Source organism: Saccostrea echinata, unplaced genomic scaffold (genome assembly GCF_033153115.1).
Source record: "Saccostrea echinata isolate AGI-Se365-2 ecotype Australia unplaced genomic scaffold, CSIRO_AGI_Sech_v1 ptg000042l, whole genome shotgun sequence".
NCBI classification, from domain to species: Eukaryota; Metazoa; Mollusca; class Bivalvia; order Ostreida; family Ostreidae; genus Saccostrea; species Saccostrea echinata.
Window position 1 is genome coordinate 5,987,765 of NW_026889791.1, and position 26,236 is coordinate 6,014,000.

The 26,236-nt window shown below is 35.5% G+C and overlaps 1 protein-coding gene across 1 annotated transcript in view; it reads left to right on the plus strand.

Annotated features, from left to right (window-relative positions):
• The window catches only part of LOC133200991 (E3 ubiquitin-protein transferase MAEA-like), a 199,305-nt gene that overhangs the window by 28,166 nt on the left and 144,903 nt on the right, over positions 1-26,236 (plus strand). The gene's annotated exons all lie outside the window — the stretch shown is intronic.

The window sequence follows — 26,236 nt, forward strand, 5'->3', positions numbered from 1 at the left end:
TTTAAAAAAAATTAATAAATATTGAAATATACAACATAACATCTGCACTAAATATAGCAGTATTTGTGTTCTAATGTTTCATCGTATTAAGTATTACAAAGAACCACTCGCCACTTACCCCACTTGCCAGGATATCTATACTTCTTCCAACATTCCCTTGACTGTAGGCCTAGCAAGCTTTTTTGGGAAAGAGAACATGCTTTAAGTGAAGAATAAGCGTCCATTTGGGCATCCGTTGGGTATTGCGTTACATTTTCACTATATATCTAAACATTGCCGCTCCTTGAACTCCTATATTGCGCTTCTCGGTGAATTCTCGTGAGAAGATGCTTACAAGACGGTGTAAAGTGATTTCGTACCATACCATGAAAATGCGGTTTGTCATTTTATTCTTAAAAATGATAATTTGTGATGAATAAGAACTTATGTTTTTTTCTACAAAAAGAAAGTATATTTTAGCGAACATTTTATGACAAATAAATGTTCAAAGCTGAGTTGACAGGTGGTGTGTCCTTCATACACTGTGTGCTAATTGATCGAAGATCAATTATTTGTACCACTTCTTGGAAGTTCGCGCGAGAGAATGCTGCAGACATGGTATAGGGGTATTTTGTATACCATTAAGAAATAGCCCGACATTTACCGAGAGTCTTGTGAAAATAAACATATATTTTTTTTTATCAGTGACAAAACGAACTTCATTTCAGTAAAATAAAATATAAAACACCATGCTCAACCAATTTTACTGATAAAAAGTGTTAAGCCACAAAAAATTTTCCAATTACTATGATGATACATTTATGCCAAGAACAATTTGTATGGAAACCGTCCAACACACATGGCGAATCGTGGAGCAGAACATTGTTGTCACATTGTGCAGTAAACAACGACTTTTTTCACATCTGCAAGCCTGTCAGGATATTTGTAAGTATTGTATTGCTTAGTGATGAATGAACATCAATATGTCTGACCGTTAGGGCAAGTGCAGTTTTATTGTTTTTAATAATTATTCTACATCTCTAAACCTCTGAAATGTTGTTATGATCTCTGTTTATGACAATAAAATTTTCAGTAAATTCTTTTAGTTTTACTGTGTATTTTAGGTTCATCTTTAAAAAAAAAAGGATATTCAGTATTAAAAACAAAATGGGAAATATATTATTCTCAAATTCTCCATACAACAAGATTCCTACCCTCTCAGATTATTCCGACAAAATCTGATATACCCGAGCCATTTTAAGTCAGAAAGTGACGAAAGTATGATGTCACATACAAAGTCATTTTTTCTGAGCATGCAGACGATATAGTTTTTAGGTGTGGAAATTGCATTTATAATACTAGAAACTCATTGCGAGCAATGAGAGGTCTTCCGTCCGATTTTTAAAATAAAACGTAAATTCAAGCTGAAAAAATGAAAAAAAAATCAGACACTCTGGAGATTTAACCCTGGTCGTCGGCGTGAAATCAAACGGGCTAACCATTACGCCACTTCAACTCCCACTTCAAAGTGAAAATGACGAATATCAATAGTTTGGATTCATCAATTCGAAAACAAATTATATATTTAGTATTTTGAAAAGAGGCTCTCTTAACCCTACAAATATTACAGAAAAATACTGAAGTTGAAACAATAGATTTTTTAAATTCGCTTCCGGTAGCGACCAGAAATAGCGACGACGCTTGAAAAAGTCCCTTCGCCAATCTAGAAATCATGTTCTATCATCTCTAACCAAAAACACACCCACCATCATTTATAAAGATAAAAACCTAAATTTAAGGAAACAAATTTGGGATTAAACCCAGATCACCTTCGTGAAAATTCAATATGGAAATCACTACACCAGCGCAATTTTACCAACCATCATCGATGTTTACAATCTATCATTGCCTGAAGTAACGAGCGTCAGGAAGGTTAAAAGTTTTTTTTTTTTAAATATATAGTGCGGAATTATAGAGAGCTAGCTAGACAAATTTTGTGCAAGCAGATTCACATCGGAATTCATTACTTGAGTTTAAACAATAACAAATAATCTATTACTGATGAACTGGTGATACTGTTTACTTCCTTTATTCTTTGTGTATTCAACTTTTTATTCCATGCAATTCCATATAGCTGTATTTCATACAAACGTGTCCGTGTAATCTTTTTCTGCACTTCTGCATCAGACCATTTTTCTACTATGAAGAAGAGTCACGATACATTATTTTGCACCAAAAGTCACGAGTAAATCTTCGCGCCTTTTCTTTGAAATGTATGTTCTATGGAATGGTCTCCATTCTCATATATTTTATTGTATGTACCGTACAAATTACTCATTTTATTGCATTTGGAGGTCAGAGTATTTATGTTTTCAAAGACAGATTATCCATTTCACAATCTGCCAGATCCAAAAATTCCTTCATATTTCATTTATCCTTATGGTAGTTTCGTTCAACAAGACACTCGGCTGTCTCCATAAACTCCGACCTGCCAACCGGCAATCCTCGACTGACTCCGCTAAGATCCATACAAACCCCGGAAGTGATTGGTGGAGAAATATGCATCAAATCGATTACATTTCTTCGCCGGAAACTGCCTTCTAACTCATTTCATATTTTACTCTGCATAAAGTTCTTCAATCATTTTTTTTCTCTTGTCTAATTCTTCCTTTTATATTGGTTTTGATCACAACATCATGTAAGTAGTCTTTGAAAGCAAAACATAGTGTTGGGTGTCTTCAAAGTAACTCAGACTTCAAAGGTATAACATTTGGAGGAATTTCAAATAAGATCACATGACTGTATCAGCAACATGGTAGAACACCATTGACGTCCGAGGTTGGTGTGCAGGAACGAACCATCCGAGGAGCTCCGAGTGCCGACTTGCTCGTCGGAGTTTACAAAGACAGCCGCCATTTTGGACCCGCTTCAAATTTTAAAATACGAATATCTAGAGTTTGGATTTATCAATTTTTAAACAAATTATATCTTAAGCCTTTTTGGAAATGCCTCTATTAACCCTAATAATATCAAAGAAAAAAGTTAAAAAACAAAAAAGTGAGAAAATACGACTTTTTAAATTCGCATCCAGTGACGACCGGAAGTACCAACGACGAACGAAAAGTCACGTCCCGGCTAGGATTTATCACGATCTATAATCCCTAAAAGTTTCACATTGATATCCTTTACCGTTCTTGAGATTATCCGAGGACAAAATGTCTTTTTAAATTCAGAAAATGGTCTGTAACTTGGCACCGGAAGGGATTTTCCAAAAAATCTCTCGGATAAAATAACTTCAGATTACAACACATTGTTCCTGCAAATCTCATAAAAATCCATCCAGTAGTCTTCGAGAAATCGCGTGCACAAAATTAGATGGTCAGAAAAATAATAATAATAATAAGAAACAGTAGAATCACTATAAGGTCTTCCGTGAAGACGGAAGACCTTAATTAATTTAAATTTTATTTAGTGTACTCTTGTTTCAATGACTCATGTTTAGTTTTCTTTTGTACAGGTATCTCTGGCTGCTATGGGTGTTGACAACAGTGAAATCATACAGATTCGGATGAAGATAATAAAGATAGTGATGTCAAAGACAGTTTGATGAACCAAATGACACTGATAAAGAGGAAGATACAAAGAATGATACTTCTAGCCAGGCATGTGACTATGAAGATGATAGTTTACTGTTTAGTAACCACCTCAAATCAGTGATTTGTTTTTTAGCTCTTCTGAGCCAAAGGCTCAAAGAGCTAATGCTATGGCCATTTGTGCGGTGTGCGGTGTGCGTAAACTTTTTAGAATATAGGCCATAACTCAAGAACCCCTTGGCCAATTATTGTCAAATTTGTCACAGGGTATCCTTGGCCCAAGGGCTCCCTTTTATACTAAAACTGGGGTTGTGACCCTTTAACAAGGGGAGATAATTAGGAAAATAGAAACAAAAGTACTGGTTGCTAAAAAATCTTCTTCTCAAGAACCACTGGGCAGATTATCACCAAACTTACACAATAGGATGAGGATATGTTGTAGATTAAAATTTGCACGGGGATTTACCCTGGGGCAAAGGGCGTGGTCTCAAGGTCACTTCAAAGTTGACCAAAAATTACATTTTATTAAAATGTTGATATTTTGCTTACTATAAGGACTAGGATCATCAAATCTTGTCAGTTGGTGCATCTAAGGACCTCATATCATGTTGACTCAAAAGTAGGTCACGGTGACCTACTTTTCAAATTTTGCGGCCATTCTTTTTCATAATGATTTAGAGGCATATTTTGAACAATTTAAGGCCTATGATCATCAAACTTTGTCAGTTGATGCATCTTGGGTCGTCAAAGTACGTCACTTAAAAAGTAGGTCACCTTGACCTACTTTTTGAATTTTATGGCTAATCTTTTTTAAAACAATTAAGGTCATTAATTCGAATACGGGGAGGCTTAGAATCATTAAATCTTGTAAGATGATGCCTCTTGGGGCCATAAAACATATTTATTAAAAAGTAGGTCACCGTGACCTACTTTTTGAACTTTGCAGGCATTCGATTTCAAAGCGTTTTAGAGGCATAATTTGGACATTTTAAGTCCTATGATCATAAAACTTTGTAAGTTGATGCATCTTGGGTCCTCGAAAAAGGTCAACTGAAAAGTAGGTCACCTTGACCTACTTTTCAATTTATATGACTATAATTAAATATTTCAGGTACTAATTGGCTTAGAATCATCAAACTTTGTCAGTTGATGCATCTTGGGTCTTCGGAGTAGGTCGACTAAAAAGTAAGTCACAGTGACCTACTTTTGAAAATTTATGGCGTTAATTAAATATTTCGGGTACTAATTGGCTTAGAATCATCAAACTTTGTCAGTTGATGCATCTTGGGTCTTCAGAGAAGATCGACTAAAAAGTAGGTCACCGTGACCTACTTTTGAAAATTTATGGCTTTAATTAAATATTTCGGGTACTAATTGGCTTAGAATCATCAAACTTTGTCAGTTGATGCGTCATGGGTCTTTTGAGTAGGTCGACTAAAAAGTAGGTCACCGTGACCTACTTTTTGAAAATTTATGGCTTTAATAAAATATTTCGGGTACTAATTGGCTTAGAATCATAAAACTTTGTCAGTTTATGCGTCATGGGTCCTCGGAGTACAACTGAAAAGTAGGTCACGGTGACCTACTTTTGAAATTTTATGGCTGTATTTTATATTTTCAGGAATTATTTGGCTTAGAATCGTCAAAATTTGTCAGTTGATACATCTTTGGTCCTCGGAGTAGGTTGACTGAAAAGTAGGTCACTGTGACCTACTTTTGAAGATTTATGGCTGTAATTAAATATTTTGGGTACTTATTGGCTAGAATCATCAAACTTTGTCAGTCGATGTATCTTTGGTCATCGGAGTACAGCAACTGAAAAGTAGGTCACGGTGACCTACTTTTGAAAATTTATGGCTTTAATTAAATATTACAGGTACTAATTGGCTTAGAATCATCAAACTTTGTCAGTTGATGCATCTTGGGTCCTTGGAGTAAAACAATTGAAAAGTAAGTCACTTTGACCTACTTATAAAATTTTATGATTATAATTTTAAAAAATATTTTAGGTATTAATTGGCTTAGAATCATCAAACTTAGTTGATGGGTCCTCAGAGAATGACAAGTGATAAGTAGGTCACCATGACCAACTCTCAGGTACTAATTGGCTTAGAATCATCTTGGGTTCTCAGAGTGTGAATTGGAATTTCAAGGGTTTATGTAAATATACAGGATACTTCGAGGCTTCAAATAGAAGTGATAGGTTGTACAGTTTATCAGAAGAGAGATTCAAGGCCCATGGGCCTCTTGTCTGACATCTATTCAACATTTGAAACTAGCTATTCCTGGTTTTAGAAATTGTTCATACATAGAGCATGCTCTTGCCTATCAAATCAACTGAGAGATATAAACCCCGTATGCAGGTGATGAAGGTATAGGAGAGCCATTTCTTATTTCATAATTTGAGCAAGATATGTTTAGCGGAAATGTAATGTGAAATGAAAACTGGAAATGACAGATGAAGAAAATTTACTGCTCCATTCTTCTGTATCCCTAATGGTCTTCTGAATTTAAAGCCATTGGAAAACCAACTTAAAGAGGAACACCTTATCTTTGGTGATACAATTTTGGGGGGAAAAATATTACTTCTGCAGGGAAACAAAAGTCGTATTATTACTTGTATTGCAAGGTGGCCCAATTTGTATGACCAGTGCTTTTGAAGAAAACTATGCTTGCACTCAGTGTCCCATGAACAAAGCATCCTAAAGATAAAGAGTACAATTTAATTCTAATGGATAAAGATCACCTCAGAAATGTTAGAACTTGTGTGATTTGAAAATGGTATAATATTGTTTGTCTGTAAACATGTTTTTCTGCAATACCTTTTCATAACTCTTCCCTGACAGCTTCAGTATTTCAGAAAATATTCGATAGAAAAAAAATTGTACTAGGGTCAGTGTCTTTCTATGTATCAAGTATAACATGTGAGAATTGAAAATTTATTCATTTTATAATTTTCTGGATATTACTCATTAAAAGCAATATAAATTCCTGTCATTATGTTATAACATTTATTAGCATGTGCATGTTTAAATTTTATTAATTTGTCTTGTTAACGAAAGTCCTGACATTAAGTCAAAAGTCTTAGGAAATGGGAATATCATAAAAATAAGTAACTCCTGGCTTTACAATGAAATGTCCTGGCAAGATTTGGATTTGAAATGTTTAACAAAGAAGTCCTGGGAGATCCCAGGAAGTCCTGAATTCAAATCCCAGGATTATTAATCTTAGGATTTCCTAAAATCAGATTGTGAGGAAATCCTAGGAATTCTTGGGACATCTTAGGAATTCCTGAGAAGTATTTCAAAGTCAGGAATGATTTCTGCAAGGGTACTTTCAGGGATACCTTAAGTTCACAATATTAAAATGAGGTACTCTTAACATTATATTAGACCAAGATAAAGTAATTGAATACAATATTATCATTTTAAGTAAACAACAGTGATTTCTGTTCACTAACACCTGATTGTCTTTGAACAATTTTCCTGGGGAAATAATTAAGGCAAGCACTTTATCCTTGAAATGAACTAGATTAGCTCATAATGTACACCTTTATACGTGTATGATAAAATGTTCTCAAAGTTTAAAAAATGTTTTTCCTTTGTGTTTAGAACTTCCTTAAAATACGCTTGAATTTATAGGTTGTGGTCACAAAGGTATTGATTACTTAGAGGAAGCAGTAAGGGATCCACATGGGGAGGAGGTATCCGGACCCCATCCCAACACCCACCACTTGTATAAAATTCATATAGTAAAATACCAAAAAATTGAAGGGATAAGGGCCAAGAAAACTGTGTAAAGTTTGTAAGATATGGAGGAAGGTAAAGTGACATCCTCCTTTCAAAATAGGTTTTTCAGGTTTGGGGTTTGTTTTTTTTTTTATGTAAATAAGGTTTTCTCCTTTGGTTCGATCCTTTTTTTTTTTGGAGGGGGGAGGGGGGGTTGGTATGGAACACCTCACTCCCTTTTCTGGGAAAAATTACAGGAAAATTCCTCAATTGCGCTGTTACATTTTTCTGCGAGTCGAAATTTCTTTTCCGCGAAAAATCCCTCTTTACCGTGAAGTGCTATAGTATTTTTTTCTTTTCCGCGAGTCGACATTTCTTATCCTCGAAAAATCCCTCTTTACCGTGAAGTACTATAGTATTTTTTTCTTTTCCGTGCAATTTTCTATTAACCAGTTAGTATCTTTTGCTCCTTGTCTACCACGGGGATGAATTAATGTAAATTAAAGTCTCTGAAACATCGTCAAAAAGACCTAATAGATTGTAGGTCATCTATGCATTAACCTTTACATTTTCACAATCTCAAGGTATTGTGAAATTGTTCCTATTTAAAAAGATTGTGAAGAGAAACGATATCACAAAACCTTGACATTGTGAAGATGTATTGGTTAACACTTGATAAATCATCGTTAAAACATGCCCTCTGTTCAATAACCCGTAGATCCTTATATATTCACATGTCGGAACAAGCTGCATTTTTGAAAAAAAATGATATATTAATAGCTGATAACTTCGCTGTGGAATGTTTCCGAAACTGCTGAAAGAAAAGCATAAACGAAGGTTCGCATGCGTCTGCCTCTAGATCTGGACAGCGCAAATAAAATATTATAATAGGTAGACACAGGTAAACTTATGTAAATCAAGCCACAGAAAAGCAATGTCAAGTACTTGCGGAGAAGTAAACTGTTTCTTGTTTTTTGTTTTTTTTTTTGAAAATATAATGCAGATAGGCTGGATCTTGTGATCCATACATATGTAGTATTACACACAAAATCATTTTTTTGAACATCTGCAATCAAAATCAAAGAAAAAGTTGAACGGTCCTTTAAGTCTTTTTTACAAAGCTTGGCAATTACGTTTTGTCAAGTTAACAAACAAAGCCAATAACTTCGCTTGTGCCAGTGCGAAAAGTGAGAACTCCGCTTAGAATGTACTGTACATGTACACCCCTTTGTTTCCCTTATGATTCAAAAATTTTCAAAGCCAACCATACCAAATGCTATAAAGATTTGTCTTTAATAATGAAAAATAATTTAGTAAGCATGGTATTCTATCATATGTATACCGATACATCGAATTGTACGGTTATCAAAATGAGATTTAACAAACGTACAAAATAAAATATACATATAAGCTGATTTATTTTAAAACATGACGTTCAATTCTTGTTCATAACGTCGCATAGAGCAAAGTCAAAATATTGCAACGTTAACATAAACTATGCTACCTTTACTTTTACATAAAACATGAATAAAGCTTTGTACATGCATACATTGATAATTTCATGGAAATATATACTCTCTCAAAGAGTTTTGAGGAATATTATTTAACTTTGACACGGGGCCGAATTTTGCACCAAACGCACCTTGTCCTTTGCTTCGGATGCTGGATCTGATCTAGATTTTCCAGATTAGTGACTAGGTTAAAGTTTTTGGAGCAGGTCCATTCCCAGGTAACTATAAGGCCTACCTTGACCAAACTTGCATGGATGATGCATCCAGGAATGGAAACTACACACTTGCTTTGGATGCTGGACCTGAGGTAGATTTTCCACATGTGAGACCAGGTTTTGATTTTGGAGCAGGTCCATTCCCAAGTAACTATAAGCCCTACCTGGACCAAACTTTTATGGATGATGCATCTAGGGATGTACATTAACCAACCTGCTTCGGATGCTGGATCTGACCTAGATTTTCCACATGATTGAATTTTAGCCATATTTTAACCAAATTAGCATGGATGATGTATCTAAGGATGGACACTTCCAGACTTGCTTTGGATTCTGAATCTGACTTACATTTTCCAGATGAGTGACAGGGTAATTTGTTTTTGGAGTAGCTATATAATATTTATACCCGCACTTTCTAAAGAAAGTTCGGGTATATTGTTGTTACTCATGTCTGTCCGTCCGTCCGTCTGTCACACTCTTATTTCTCAAACTCCTCTTACATTTTACACAGTAGCCTAATCATCTTTTGGAAGATGTTTGGTGGTGTCATGTAGATGTGCAGTAAGGTTTCGGAATTTTCATTTTCACCCTGGGGGTCAAATGGGGGTCGAAAAATGACGTTTTTTTATGCAAAAAGCCCCTGGTTCCCTGAACTCCTCTTACATTTTACACAGTAGCCTAATCATCTTTTGGGAGATGGTTGGTGGTGTCCTGTAGATGTGCAGTAAGGTTTCGGAATTTTCATTTTCACCCTGGGGGTCAAATGGGGGTCGAAAAATGACGTTTTTTATGCAAAAAGCCCCTGGTTCCCAGAACTCCTCTTACATTTTACACAGTAGCCTAATCATCTTTTGGGGGAGGGTTGGTGGTGTCCTGCAGATGTGCAGTAAGGTTTCGGAATTTTCATTTTCACCGTAGGGGTCAAATGGGGGTTGAAAAATGACGTTTTTTATGCAAAAAGCCCCTGGTTCCCTAAACTCCTCTTACATTTTACACAGTAGCCTAATCTTCTTTTGGGGGAGGGTTAGTGGTGTCCTGCAGATGTGCAGTAAGGTTTCGGAATTTTCATTTTCACCCTAGGGGTCAAATGGGGGTCGAAAAATGACGTTTTTTATGCAAAAAGCCCATGGTTCCCTGAACTCCTCTTACATTTTAAACAGTAGCCTTATCATCTTTTGGGGGATGGTTGGTGGTGTCCTGCAGATGTGCAGTAAGGTTTCGGAATTTTCATTTTTACCCTAAGGGTCAAATGGGGGTCGAAAAATGAGTTTTTTATGCAAAAAGCCCATGGTTCCCAGAACTCCTCTTACATTTTACACAGTAGCCTAATCATCTTTTGGGAGATGGTTGGTGGTGTCATGGAGATGTGCAGTAAGGTTTCGGAATTTTCATTTTCACCCTAGGGGTCAAATGGGGGTCGAAAAATGACGTTTTTTATGCAAAAAGCCCATGGTTCCCTGAACTCCTCTTACATTTTAAACAGTAGCCTTATCATCTTTTGGGGGATGGTTGGTGGTGTCCTGCAGATGTGCAGTAAGGTTTCGGAATTTTCATTTTTACCCTAAGGGTCAAATGGGGGTCGAAAAATGAGTTTTTTATGCAAAAAGCCCATGGTTCCCAGAACTCCTCTTACATTTTACACAGTAGCCTAATCATCTTTTGGGAGATGGTTGGTGGTGTCATGGAGATGTGCAGTAAGGTTTCGGAATTTTCATTTTCACCCTAGGGGTCAAATGGGGGTCGAAAAATGACGTTTTTTATGCAAAAAGCCCATGGTTCCCTGAACTCCTCTTACATTTTACACAGTAGCCTAATCATCTTTTGGGAGATGGTTGGTGGTGTCCTGCAGATGTGCAGTAAGGTTTCGGAATTTTCATTTTCACCCTAAGGGTCAAATGGGGGTCGAAAAATGACGTTTTTTATGCAAAAAGCCCCTGGTTCCCTGAACTCCTCTTACATTTTACACAGTAGCCTAATCATCTTTTGGGAGATGGTTGGTGGTGTCCTGTAGATGTGCAGTAAGGTTTCGGAATTTTCATTTTCACCCTGGGGGTCAAATGGGGGTCGAAAAATGACGTTTTTTATGCAAAAAGCCCCTGGTTCCCTGAACTCCTCTTACATTTTACACAGTAGCCTAATCATCTTATGGGGGAGGGTTGGTGGTGTCCTGCAGATGTGCAGTAAGGTTTCGGAATTTTCATTTTCACCGTAGGGGTCAAATGGGGGTTGAAAAATGACGTTTTTTATGCAAAAAGCCCCTGGTTCCCTAAACTCCTCTTACATTTTACACAGTAGCCTAATCTTCTTTTGGGGGAGGGTTAGTGGTGTCCTGCAGATGTGCAGTAAGGTTTCGGAATTTTCATTTTCACCCTAGGGGTCAAATGGGGGTCGAAAAATGACGTTTTTTATGCAAAAAGCCCATGGTTCCCTGAACTCCTCTTACATTTTAAACAGTAGCCTTATCATCTTTTGGGGGATGGTTGGTGGTGTCCTGCAGATGTGCAGTAAGGTTTCGGAATTTTCATTTTTACCCTAAGGGTCAAATGGGGGTCGAAAAATGAGTTTTTTATGCAAAAAGCCCATGGTTCCCAGAACTCCTCTTACATTTTACACAGTAGCCTAATCATCTTTTGGGAGATGGTTGGTGGTGTCATGGAGATGTGCAGTAAGGTTTCGGAATTTTCATTTTCACCCTAGGGGTCAAATGGGGGTCGAAAAATGACGTTTTTTATGCAAAAAGCCCATGGTTCCCTGAACTCCTCTTACATTTTAAACAGTAGCCTTATCATCTTTTGGGGGATGGTTGGTGGTGTCCTGCAGATGTGCAGTAAGGTTTCGGAATTTTCATTTTTACCCTAAGGGTCAAATGGGGGTCGAAAAATGAGTTTTTTATGCAAAAAGCCCATGGTTCCCAGAACTCCTCTTACATTTTACACAGTAGCCTAATCATCTTTTGGGAGATGGTTGGTGGTGTCATGGAGATGTGCAGTAAGGTTTCGGAATTTTCATTTTCACCCTAGGGGTCAAATGGGGGTCGAAAAATGACGTTTTTTATGCAAAAAGCCCCTGGTTCCCAGAACTCCTCTTACATTTTACACAGTAGCCTAATCATCTTTTGGGAGATGGTTGGTGGTGTCCTGTAGATGTGCAGTAAGGTTTCGGAATTTTCATTTTCACCCTGGGGGTCAAATGGGGGTCGAAAAATGACGTTTTTTATGCAAAAAGCCCCTGGTTCCCTGAACTCCTCTTACATTTTACACAGTAGCCTAATCATCTTTTTGGAGATGGTTGGTGGTGTCCTGTAGATGTGCAGTAAGGTTTCGGAATTTTCATTTTCACCCTGGGGGTCAAATGGGGGTCGAAAAATGACGTTTTTTATGCAAAAAGCCCCTGGTTCCCTGAACTCCTCTTACATTTTACACAGTAGCCTAATCATCTTATGGGGGAGGGTTGGTGGTGTCCTGCAGATGTGCAGTAAGGTTTCGGAATTTTCATTTTCACCGTAGGGGTCAAATGGGGGTTGAAAAATGACGTTTTTTATGCAAAAAGCCCCTGGTTCCCTAAACTCCTCTTACATTTTACACAGTAGCCTAATCTTCTTTTGGGGGAGGGTTAGTGGTGTCCTGCAGATGTGCAGTAAGGTTTCGGAATTTTCATTTTCACCCTAGGGGTCAAATGGGGGTCGAAAAATGACGTTTTTTATGCAAAAAGCCCATGGTTCCCTGAACTCCTCTTACATTTTAAACAGTAGCCTTATCATCTTTTGGGGGATGGTTGGTGGTGTCCTGCAGATGTGCAGTAAGGTTTCGGAATTTTCATTTTTACCCTAAGGGTCAAATGGGGGTCGAAAAATGAGTTTTTTATGCAAAAAGCCCATGGTTCCCAGAACTCCTCTTACATTTTACACAGTAGCCTAATCATCTTTTGGGAGATGGTTGGTGGTGTCATGGAGATGTGCAGTAAGGTTTCGGAATTTTCATTTTCACCCTAGGGGTCAAATGGGGGTCGAAAAATGACGTTTTTTATGCAAAAAGCCCATGGTTCCCTGAACTCCTCTTACATTTTAAACAGTAGCCTTATCATCTTTTGGGGGATGGTTGGTGGTGTCCTGCAGATGTGCAGTAAGGTTTCGGAATTTTCATTTTTACCCTAAGGGTCAAGTGGGGGTCGAAAAATGAGTTTTTTATGCAAAAAGCCCATGGTTCCCAGAACTCCTCTTACATTTTACACAGTAGCCTAATCATCTTTTGGGAGATGGTTGGTGGTGTCATGGAGATGTGCAGTAAGGTTTCGGAATTTTCATTTTCACCCTAGGGGTCAAATGGGGGTCGAAAAATGACGTTTTTTATGCAAAAAGCCCCTGGTTCCCTGAACTCCTCTTACATTTTACACAGTAGCCTAATCATCTTTTGGGAGATGGTTGGTGGTGTCCTATACATGTGCAGTAAGGTTTCGGAATTCTTATTTTTCCCCTGGGGGTCAAATGGGGGTCAAATTTTTTTTAAAAAAATATTTAACATGTTTAAACATCCTGGTTCCCAGAACTTCCCTTATATTTTATGCACTAGCCTTAAATCATGATCATTTGGAAGATGATTGATTTTGTCCTGTGGATGTGTAAAATGGTTTTAAAATTTGCATTTCCATGTGCATAGCAAATAGGGGCAGGAAAAAAATGGCCCCTCCCTAACCCATGGTGTCATGATTTGTACAAACTTGAATCTACACTTCTTGGGAATGTTTCCATATTAATCATGCTTTTGTTGTTCTTAAAAAGAAGAATTTTGAAGATTTTTTTTCCTTTTAACTCTCTATAAAACTTTGATCCCTTATTGTGGCCTGACCCTATCCTCGGAGGTCATGATTTGAAAACTAGAAATATGTCCATAGGACATAAATGCCCTGCCGAATGTATGTTACTAATGCAACATGAAAATTTGTATGAGTGTATGAAGTTTGATGAGAATATCTTGAACAGTTTCTTTAAAATTGAAACTAAAATCTAAAAAAAATGGATATAGATGATAAATTCTCACAAAATTATGTATAAGTGCATGCTTACATAAAAATATCTTAGATTGTTACTTTAAAACTAAGCAAAATACAAATTAAAGAGAAGGGAGGTCAAGGTCACAGGAAAGTGCAAGGTGAAAAGTTTTTGATGCAGTTGAATAGCTCTCACTAATACGTATCAGCATATTAGGTTTGATAAAAATATCTTGAATGATTTATTTAAAATTGAGCTTAACACTTATTTGAGAAAAGAGAGGTCAAGTTCAAAGGAAAGGTTGAGGTCAAAATGCTGATGCAGTTGAAAAGCTTATATCAGTATGTATTTACTATTAGCATAGAAGTTCAATAAAAATATCAGAAATGGTTTATTTAAAACGTAGATAAACACTAATTTAAAAAAGTGAGGTCAAGGTCAAAGGAAAAGTCAAGGTCAAAAAAGTTGATGCAATTGATATTTCTCAGCAGTATATATCAGCATATGAAGTTTGATAAATATATCTTGAATTGTTTATTCAAAACTGATCTAGACACTAATTTAAGAAAAGTAAGGTCAAGGTCAAAGGAAAAGTCAAGGTCAAAAATTTTGATGCAGTTGAAAAGCTTACATCAGTATGTATCAGCATGTGACGTTTTATTGAAGTCGGACATGACAAACACTATATGCCTCGGCCATATTCATGGCAGGGCATAAAAACTTGAATCTACACTATATGAGGATGTTTCCATATCAAAATGACTAACAAGCAAATTCAAAGAATTGTGGTCCCCTGCTTTCCGTGTCCTAGTGGTAGGATGCCATTATTTATGACATATTGTTTCAAATATGCAGGCCTTATCATATGTCATTCAAAAGTAATCATCAAAGTTAAAATTTCTGAAAATTAGGTAAAACATCAAGGTCAAGGGGTAAAAAAATCATAGCATGCTTGTAAACATCTTGTTACAGGTAATGTACATGTCAAATATAAAAGTCCTATCTCTTCTCAATCAAAAGTTATAATGAAATATAACATTTCTGAAAAGTAGGTTAAACTTCAAGGTCAATGTCACAGAGTCAAAAGTCATGATATATTTAGAAAGGTCTTGTCACAGGTAATATACATGTATAATATGAACGCCCTATCTTTTCTCTTTCAAAATGATCATTTAAAATAATGTTAAATTTTTTGAAAAGTAGGTCAAACTTCAAGGTCAAGGTCATGGGTTCAAAAATCATGGTATGTTTAGAGAGTTCTTGTAGGTAATGTACATAAGAAATATGAAAGCCCTATCTCTTATTATTCAGAAGTTATGACCAAGGTTAAATTTATTGTGACAGACGGACAGACTGACAAATGGACAGACTGACAGACAAATGAGATTTAATGTCCCCTAGGTCCCTTTTTTGAAAACGGACGACAATAATGCCCTTGCTGTTCATGAGAAGAAGATTTATGATGAAAAAAATCCCCTGCATTTTTCTATGTAAATCATTGGATCCCGATATGTGACCCTACCCCAGTGGGTCATAGTTTTAACAAATTTGAAGCTAAACTAAGTCTATGTAAAGAAAGTTTCAACTTTTTGGGCCCAGTCAGTGGTTCTTGATAAGACTTTTTTTAAAATGATACCACCAAATTTTCACTAATTCTTGATTATCCCCCCTTGAAAGAGGGTATGACCCTTCACTTGAACAAACTTGAATCCCCTTTACCCGAAGACGCTTTGTGGCAGGGTTGGTTGAAATTGGCCCAGCGGTTCTAGTGAAGAAGACAAAAATGTGAAAAGTTTACAGGCGGACAGATGGATGACAAACAAAATGTGATCAGAAAACCAGAAAAACTCAAGTGAGCTAAAAACTGATGATCACAAGTACTTGGAAAGAGTTACAATATTTGAAAAGCAGTTTTTTTTTTCATGCATTGTTTTCAGAAGCTGAAAAGGTATTACTTGTATCCATGTTGAAAAAACTTCACATTTCAGAAAACAGTATGATTAAAAATAGTTAATCAAGGTGCTTTGAGTAGTAAAATAAGCTAAACTGGTATAGCTAATTCAACCACAGAGCTTAGTGAATTTTAAAATGCACAACCTTTTCAACTCTTAATCATTCTTAATACATTTATATCATCATTTCTGATTCAAGGGAGAACTAGAGATATGATCAGAAGTATATCTGTTGACTAATAAACATGTACATGTATATTGTGTTTTTTAAGTCATTAATGTTTGTTTGTTGTTAAATGTCCCTCTTGGGAATTTTTTCACTCATACGGAGACACCACCACTTAAAAATAATGAAGACATACAAGTCGGATTTGAGGTTAACATTCATTTTAGGAGTTTTCAACAATTAAGACGTAAAGAGATAACTCCTTCCCCTTGCACCTTCCCCTTCCCAGACCCCTGTTTGTTCATGTATGCAAACTAGTCCAATACTTTGGTTTGACATTAAAAAAATGTGAATATATACAAATAGTTTAATGGTCCATCTCTTTGAATGATTTTCATTCCTAATTCTAGGAGGGTACATGGGTTGACCCAAATTCATGAATGAAATGTCAAGTAATCTTATCATTGATACACTTTTATTTATTTTGATGTAGTCATATTATGAACCATTTCCAGTTCATTAAGAGAGTGGGGATGACCTCCAGGGGTTCATAACCTTAAACCATTAGATGTACATAACATAATAACACAAGAAACAAAATTATGTATAGTCAGAGTTATTTAAATAGGACTATATACTGATTTACAGAAGCAAATAGAAAATGACTTTGGATGCCCTCCCCCTTTAAAAACATGGACCCCACCATCATTGTTTTTATTTTGTTTGTTTGTTTGTTTGTTTTTTTTTTTTTTTTTTTGCTCCTCAGGAAATTCTGGGCTGGAATTTTTTTGGACTGAGGTGTGGACCCCCCCTCCCCCAGAAAAAAATTCCCGGATCTGTGCCTGTAACTGAATGTAATGTCGACAACGGGAGATAACTCTTCAGAATGTGAAATTCATCTATTGTGGCATCCCATGATCCACTCTCTACCACGGCTCATACATTCAGTGTCTGAGAGAGAAACGAACGACAACTCTGCATAGGAGATTGCCGATGATCTTTGATCCTTTTTAAACTTTAACCTAACCATTTGCATTTCGGTTTATTTTACCCCAATCTATACTTAAACATGTACTTACCGACTGTCATAGGTCCTGTCAACTTCATGAAATATAATCCGATTAAAACACAAAATGAATTAATTTCCACTGATATACATGTAACACTGCACCATGTCACATGGCATATGCAATCTAAAAATGATAATGGTAAAACTAGTACTAGCACTGGTAGGGTGACGCAAGCCCAATGTGATGTAGAAATTTTCAAAAAGGTGTTCACATACATGTACAGTACAAGAACAAATTTTAAATTATCATAACAAACGATGTTTTAACATAACTTTGCCATCTAGGCCTATTTCCAAAAACAGGCAAATTGTGTGTGTGTGTTGGGGGGGGGGGGTGACAAAATTGATTGAGTATGGCTTTTCAAGGAGGTTTTTGCCTAATCAATACTAAAAAAAGTTTGCACATTTTGATAAATTCATCAAAAACGCTTTGTACTAAAAAAATATTATTATTGGTTGTTGAGAAAATAAATTTGAAAAGTTCCAATTATGGGCCAAAAATTTATATCCCCCCTTTTATCAAAACCTAATTTACATCATTAATTAAATTCTGTTATTTCAGAGTGGTAATGAATTAAGTATATGAAATGCGTATAAGAGGTTCATGGGTCACATGGTCACCTGAGCTTTTTATGCTCAATTTGACGAATACATGTACTGTGTAAATTATAGAATTATTTGGACTTTTTCCTTGGTAAGCCCAATATGAAGGAGTGTGCATTTAGAGGCAAACACCTTAGTGCGGGTATTACTGTCTCATGACAGCATCTAGTTTAGCCTGTTATGATTAAACTTGCATAGATGGTGCATCTTAGGATGAAACTTCCAGACTTGCTTTTTATATGGATGTTGGAACTGACCGAAATTTTCTTGATTAGTTAAAGGTTAAAAGTTTTTTGAGCAGGTCTATTTCCAAGTACTGTATTTGGCTGAATATAATACACACTTTTTTCCTAGAAAATGTTTTCATGAGAAAGGGGTGCATATTTTACACCACAATAGGATTTTGATAGTTTTTTTCTTTCAGGTTAAACATGGCTATCATATGGACATATCATAGTAATACCTAGAGACACGGGCAATTTCTAGTTGTTTATCGCTGTATTTAAAACTTCGGAAAATTATTGTTGGAACGTAGGCTTGTTGAAAGTGTTATATTTTTAATCTGTTGATAATTATAATATGTTGTCAAATGATATTAAAAACAAGTTACAATTAATTTGAGCTGCATATTCATCGTCTCAATGTAGGCCGCCATTGACAATGTTATTTAAAGACGTTCATGCATTCCTTTGCCACGTGCTTGCGTTATCATAGTACTCATGTACCTTATCAGACACTCGGAAAAAAAAAATAATTGAGCAATTTTATAATGAAATACAATAAATCAACATTTATTTGGGGTTTAAATAACAGGGTGAAAATTCATTTCAACATTAACACCCCACTATACCACTGTATACTATATGTCCTAATCGAAGCCAATGTTGTGAACACGTGCGCTTGTCACTTGATCTCAACACTCCTCCAGGCAAATAAATTGTCTACCAACTCCTAAGCATTGTTTTTACAGTTAGAGCACTGATTATTTACTGCCCTTATTAATGGCTTTGATTGTTTTCTTTGTTAAAATTTGGGGGTCGATTTTTAGCTCACCTCAATGAAGTTGGGGGAGCTTATGTAATACCCTCGGCGTCGGCGTCCCAGGTTAAAGTTTTTGGAGCAGATTTCTTTTCAAGTACTTCTGTGCCCTGTATCAATCAGAGGTGCATGGAGGATGCTTCTAGTGTGTTTCATTGTACCAGTCAAGGTTTCAGATGCTGCAATTTCAGCTAAAGAATGACCAAGTTAATGTTTTTGGAGCAGGTTAAAGTTTTTGGAGTAGATCTCGTTTCCAAGTAACTATAAGTCCTATGTTGACCAAACTTGCATGGATGATACATCTAAGGAAGCACACTACTGGACTTGCTTCGGATGCTGGAACTGACCTACATTTTCCGGATAAGTGACCAGGTTAAAGTTTTTGGAGCAGATCTCATTTCCAAGTAACTATAAGTCCTATGTTGACCAAACTTGCATGGATGATACATCTAAGGATGCACACTACTGGACTTGCTTTGGATGCTGAATCTGACTTACATTTTCCGGATGAGTGACCAGGTTAAAGTTTTTGGAGCAGATCTCATTTCCAAGTAACTATAAGTCCTATGTTGACCTAACTTGCATGGATGATACTTCTAAGGATGCACACTACTGGACTTGCTTCAGATGCTGAATCTGACCTACATTTTCCGGATTAGTGACCAGGTTAAAGTTTTTGGAGCAGATCTCATTTCCAAGTAACTATAAGTCCTGTGTTGACCAAACTTGCATTGATGATACATCTAAGGATGCACACTACTGGACTTGCTTCAGATGCTGGATCTGACCCACATTTTCCGGATGAGTGACCAGGTTAAAGTTTTTGGAGCAAATCGAGACATTTCCAAGTAACTATAAATCCTATGTTGACCAAACTTGCATGGATGATACATCTAAGGATGCACACTACTGGACTTGCTTCGGATGCTGGATCTGACCTACATTATCTGGATGAGTGACCAGGTTAAAGTTTTTGGAGCAGATCTCATTTCCAAGTAACTATAAGTCCTATGTTGACCAAACTTGCATTGATGATACATCTAAGGATGCACACTACTTGCTTCGGATGCTGAATCTGACCTACATTTTTGGGATGAGTGACCAGGTTAAAGTCTTTTGAGCAGGTCCACTGCCAAGAAACTATAAGGCCTATCTGAACCAAACTTGCATGGTTGATGCATCAAGGGATGAACACTCTCAAACTTGCTTCAGATGCTGGATTTGGCTTGCATTTTCTGGATGAGTGCCTTGTTTAAAGTTTTTAGGTAAGTCCATTCCCAAGTAACTACAAGCCCTATCAGACCAAAATTGCATAAATGTTGCATCTAGGGATGCACACTACTAGATTATTAGTTTAGTGTGGGACTTTGCCTTACTTAAAGACAACATTCGTTGAGGTGAGCTCTGTAATCTCTGATTACCTTTGTTTTAGTCTTTGTACATTATCTTTCGTATGAACTTGTGTTGATTACGACACATTAAACAGTTAAACGCTTGTTAAATGTAATTCTACTTTAATTATCTTATATTTATCGGCCTCTTTTTAAATTGATTAAGAGTTTAAAAAGGAAATATGAAGTCCGTTAAAACTTACATGTTATAATTACTCGTGCTCTGTAGAAAATAAGATATCTGCAGAGATTACCTTGATATATTTATACCGTGTCGATCTGTTCAAACTAAAATTCAACAGTGTTTTGTGCTTTGTTGAAATAAAATTATTTCTTCAAGGATAAAGACAATGTAATGTCACAATTGCTGTTAGCTAAAAATAAAATAAAATGCAATAATATTTCGTGATTTCTTGAATAAAATCATTACCACACGAAGATTTAAGTGCAAGACATATATTTAGCCTGATGTAAATTTAATGGGATGACATGTTGTGCTTTGTTAAAATTAATAAAATTATACCGCGATTTTTAAGACAACATTGCCATTAACTTAAACAATTATTTATAATGCAAAATTTAATTATTTCTATGAATAATACCACCATGCTTAAAATTAGGAGTACCGTAAGCTCAAAAAACATAGTTTGTGTATGAAAAGTTACCGTGCTTAAATTTTCCATACATCACATTCACAAAGATTTTAAGTTAAAATTACCGCAATGTAAAAATAGACACATTACTGCTTGGTCAATTTTTTGACAGTGTATAATACAACCGAACTGCGTTTTTTCCCAAATTCTCAAGCCAAAAAGGAGGGTGCGTATTTTACACCAATGCACATTATATTCAGCCAAATACGGTAACTATTAGTCCTACTTAAACCAAACTTGCATGGATATTGACCTTGGGATGTACCCTAACTAAAAAAAAATATGATGTGAAATTTCCCTTACTTATAGATAACATTCGTCGAGGTGAGCTTCATAATCTTTGATTACCTATGTTTTTTTTCTATTAAAAAAAATGTTCCCAGAACTCCTCTTATGTTTTATGCAATAACCAAATCATCTTTTGAAAGGTGATTGCTTGTGTCCTATAGATGTGCAATAAGGTTTCAAAATTTTCATTTACACTCTGTGGGCCAATGGGGGGTTGAAAGCAACACACAAAAAAACTGGTGCTCAGTGCATTGTGTCATATGCAGCAAGAATATATTTGCTCTAAGGGTTGGAATCTCAAACATTTTAAGATATTTGATCAATTATAAAATGAGAGGGAATATATGACCCATGGGATACTTGCACAAAAGAGTACTTCAAACACAATTGTATAAACAAGTCCCTGAAACGTTCAACTTTCCCACTTGAATGGTGAGCGAATGCTGAAAGAACGGTAACGAACGCAGAGCGAACGGTGAGTGAACGATGTGTAAATGCTGAACGCAACTTGATGAACGGTTGGTGAACAGTGAGCAAAAGCAGAATGCGAATGGATCGCAAACGCAAGTGCAAAGTGAATGATGAATGAACAGTGAATGCAAGTTGAATGATTTATTCAGAATGCCTCTGATCTTTTCCTTGCATTGAAACTATTCTTTTGTATTCTTATGTCATGTGATAAAAAAAATAAATAAACAAATCAATGAATGAATAAATAAATAAAATAAATGTTCCAAAATTGTCCTAAGAAAGATGATACATGCACATTTAGTAAAACTATTAATTCAAGTTTCCTACAATATTTTCTGCACATATTTGTGATGTTTAAATTCAACCTTTTAATCACACGAATCGCTGTAAAACATTATAATATTGTAACTGAGCAAGAAGTATAAAAGATAATTATTCTAGATGTAAAATAAATATTTTTATTCTTATTTGATATATTTTATTTTGTCTGAATGTTATTTAACATCCCTCTCGAGAATTTTTCACTCATATGGAGACGCCACCATTTGCCGGTGGAGAGCTGCAATTTTTGTCCTATACTCGGCACTTACGGCCATTGAGCAGTGAGGGATCTTTTTCGTGCCAACACCTACTGCGACACGGGACCTCGGTTTATACGGTCTCATCCTAAGGACTGGTCTCCACGTCCCACAGTGGGATTCGAACCCACGATGTAAGGATCAACTCCTTACGCCGCGGCTCTAGAGCAGACGCTCTAACCACTGCGCCATGTTATTTGATATATAAAACCATTACAAATAATGTGGATTTTAGGAGAGAAAACTAATGGCTTATAGAATGAATTACAACTGTTGTAACAACCATACATATTTCCATGCCAAGGCCATTCCATGTAAAATAATGAGGAAAAAAATTAAAATATTTTACAATGGTCTGTGGACGTATTGAATAAATACACTTGACTGTATTTTAAAATTTTAATGCAATGATATATTAATTTGTCATTTCTATTTTTTATGATGATTTATTGAGCAGCACTTCTACATGTATCTGTGGACATTTCCCTGTGATTATACTCAGACAAGATGATACAAAGAGGCATTCATATTATTTGTTATATATCAAATTTTCAGAACTTGATATTGAAGTAATATGCTGTCAAAGTTTTTATTAAACAGACAAATGAGAGAGAGAGAGGGAGGATTCCGTTTTAGCCCCCACCCCTTTTCCCTAAATGTTTGTACCTGTATCAAACAAAAATTCTTAATTTTTTTCTAAATATATCAGGCAGTGGAAGTAACCATTTCTTTATCAACATATCCATTTGTTTGACAGTGATAATCAGTTCTTATTTTCCTGCTTCAAGTGCACACGAAGTCCACGTGCTTGTCTTGTCAATCAAAATAATTCAACACTGTGCTTCTAGTTCTGATTCATGGTTCTGGTTCTGAACATACTCACTGCCAATTTAAAATACCACTGCCGGCACGTGTATATTTTGAAATACTATTGATTAATGACTTTTTTTGATGCATGTTTGTTTTGAGACTGAAATTTTTGTTCTTCAAAATGCATTAACTTCTTTTTCAATGTTTATCAAAATATACTGGAAATACTGACTATGTAATGGATAAAGGGGGGGGGGGGGGGTGGCTCTTAATCAAATGGAATGGCAAACATATAAAGTTATGGTGAAGGAAGGTATTTTTTCTCTCTTACTATAGCCTTTATGTATATGTAAAGTAGAAAAAAAAATTTGTAGTGTATTACATTTTTAAATAAATATTTTTAAACTACACTATCAATTTTATTTGCTCCAAAGATATTTGATTGACCGGATATCTGCAGTATATTTATAATTCTCAGAACTAGTTCTAATATTTATTTCTATAGTAATTGGGAAAAAAAGTGTTAAATAAATATTTTCGTAATTTTGCTGCAGTTGGTGAATTAATTGACTTGGATTATCATCTCTCTTTTAACGATTTGTCATCTTTAACATAACAACAAAATGTTGCAGTGCTTGAAGTATCTATATATTGCCTGTATTTAAATTCATTTTTTCAGCATCATTCTACATAGATACATACTTATAACAACATTTATTTTCCAGAGTAATTTGATAAATAACCTAAAAGCTAAGTTAGAATAATTAAAAAAAACTAGAAACTCATTGCAAGCAATGAGAGGTCTTCCGTCCGATTTTGAAAATAAAAATGAAAATTCAAGCTGAAAAAAAAAAATCATACATCTGGAGATTTAACTCTAACCATTGCGCCATTTCAACTCCCGCTTCAAAGTGAAAATGAACATCAAGAGTTTGGATTTATCAATTCGAAAACAAATTATATACAGGTAAACTTCGGTATCTTGACATCAAATATGTCAACAACCTGGGATATGTCGACGTCCGTCCGCAGTCCCGGCAGTATTTACTATATAAATGATTTGCAAAAACTCTGATATGTCGACCTCGGTAATCTCGACAACCCCGGTTATCTCGACGTATATTCACAGTCCCAAGAGCAAAATTTACCTGGTATATGTCGACATTGGCAATTTTCTGCTCCACTGAACCTAACTGTTTGTCAGATTGGGTCGCTCGTCGCGGACGGCTCCGGGTATCTCGACGTCAAAAATTCACACCTTTCACACCCATGTTTTGACTGAATGCTGCTTAATTAATTCTATAGACTGTGTTTGTAGATGAATCCAAAGCCCCCTCGGCGTCTTTGAGACGTTAATTGCTTAATGTTCAGCTTGGGTAATATCACTGATAAATCTACACAATTCTGCTTAAATTTACAGGTGTTTATTTATGTCGAAACCTAACATAACTTTTAAAACTGAAAAAGATAACTAAATTACAAAGAATAATAATCATATTGAATAAATTCAAACTAAAGAATTAAACGATGTTCTAATAATATTTTTAAGTTAAAATGCTTTCAACAGGAAATAATCTGATTAACAGCATGATTAACCAAATCATCTGTAATTCATGCATCTGTAATATCACTACGTTAGTTTAGATACACAAATCTCTTAAAAAATTAATATTAATGCACATTCTTCCTGAATGAAATGAGAAAAAAAAATAATTACGCATTTAATATGTTTTCGTATCTCGGATGTCGACTTTATCATGTTTATACGGTTCGGTTCGAAGTTTATAGAGCGCATTTCGTATCCTGTTCTGACAAAAAAGCAAGTAACACGCGAATGCTGGATGGAAAACTACAAAAATTTAGAACAATTTCGATAAAGAGAAAGAACAGATTTATAAATAAGATTTTTAAAAATAACTTCTTAGATTTTTAATAAAAATAGAGGGATTGCTGAAATAAGTTGACCTACAGTCTATATTGAAGTCATATATGTATAATAAGCTTATACACATGTATGTGTTTGGTTATGCAGTGAAATCTTGGACGTCAAGTCTCAACTCTGATATCTCGACACCTGGGATATCTCGACATTTTCCAATGGTCCCGTCGCTGTCGAGATAACAAAGTTTATCTGTATTTAGTATTTTGAAAAGAGGCCCTGTTAAGCCTACAAATATTACAGAAAAGTATTGAAGCTGAAAAAATTGATTTTTTTTAAAATTCGCTTCCGGACACGACCGGAACTAACGATGACGCAAGAAAAGGTCCCATCACCAATCTAGAAATCATGTTTCTATCATCTCTAACAAAAAGAAAACACTCAACATCATTTATAATGTTGAAAATGTAAATTTAAGCAAACAAAATCAGGATTAAACCCAGATCGCCTTCGTGAAAATTCAATATGGAAGCCACTACACCAACACAATTTTACCAGCCAGCATCGATGTTTACTTTGTATCATTTCCTGAAGTAACGAGCGTCAGGGAGGTTTAAAAATTTTTTGTATACTGCGGAATTGTAGAATGAGAGCTAGCTTGCCAAATTTTGTGCAAGCAGATTCACATCGGAATTTATTACTTGAGTTTAAACAATAACAAATAATCTATTACTGATGATACTGTTTACTTCCTTTTTTCTTTGTGTATTCAACTTTTTATTCCATGCAATTCCATATACCTGTATTTTATACAAACGTGTCTGTGTAATCTTTTTCTGCACTTCTGCATCAGACCATTTTGCTACTGGGTGAATTCAAAAAAAATGACCAAACATATATTTATCTACCCACACTAAAAATACAGGCAATGAAAATAGATTTCTGTGTCTCAGCATATGTCTTTAGATAGTGTCTAACTACCTGCCAAATATCTCATTGATATCTCAATTAACAAAAAAGTTATGCCCAAAAATGATGCTAAAATTGTCAGGAGTGCAACATCTTTTTGTGACATTTTGAAATTTCAATATTTTTTGGAGATCTGTGAAATAAAAAATAATGCTTCATGTTGAAAATAAAGACTTTCCTGATAATATTCAAAGTATTGAGCTTTAAATGTGGACTGTCATAACTTTTGTTTAATCAGGTTGTGGTCATGGCTGATGTTTAAAAAAATGTTATACCATGTCAGGAGTGCAACAGAAAAAATATAGTGTTGCCAAAAAAACATCCATTGTAAAATTCTGATAGAAAATTAAGACAAA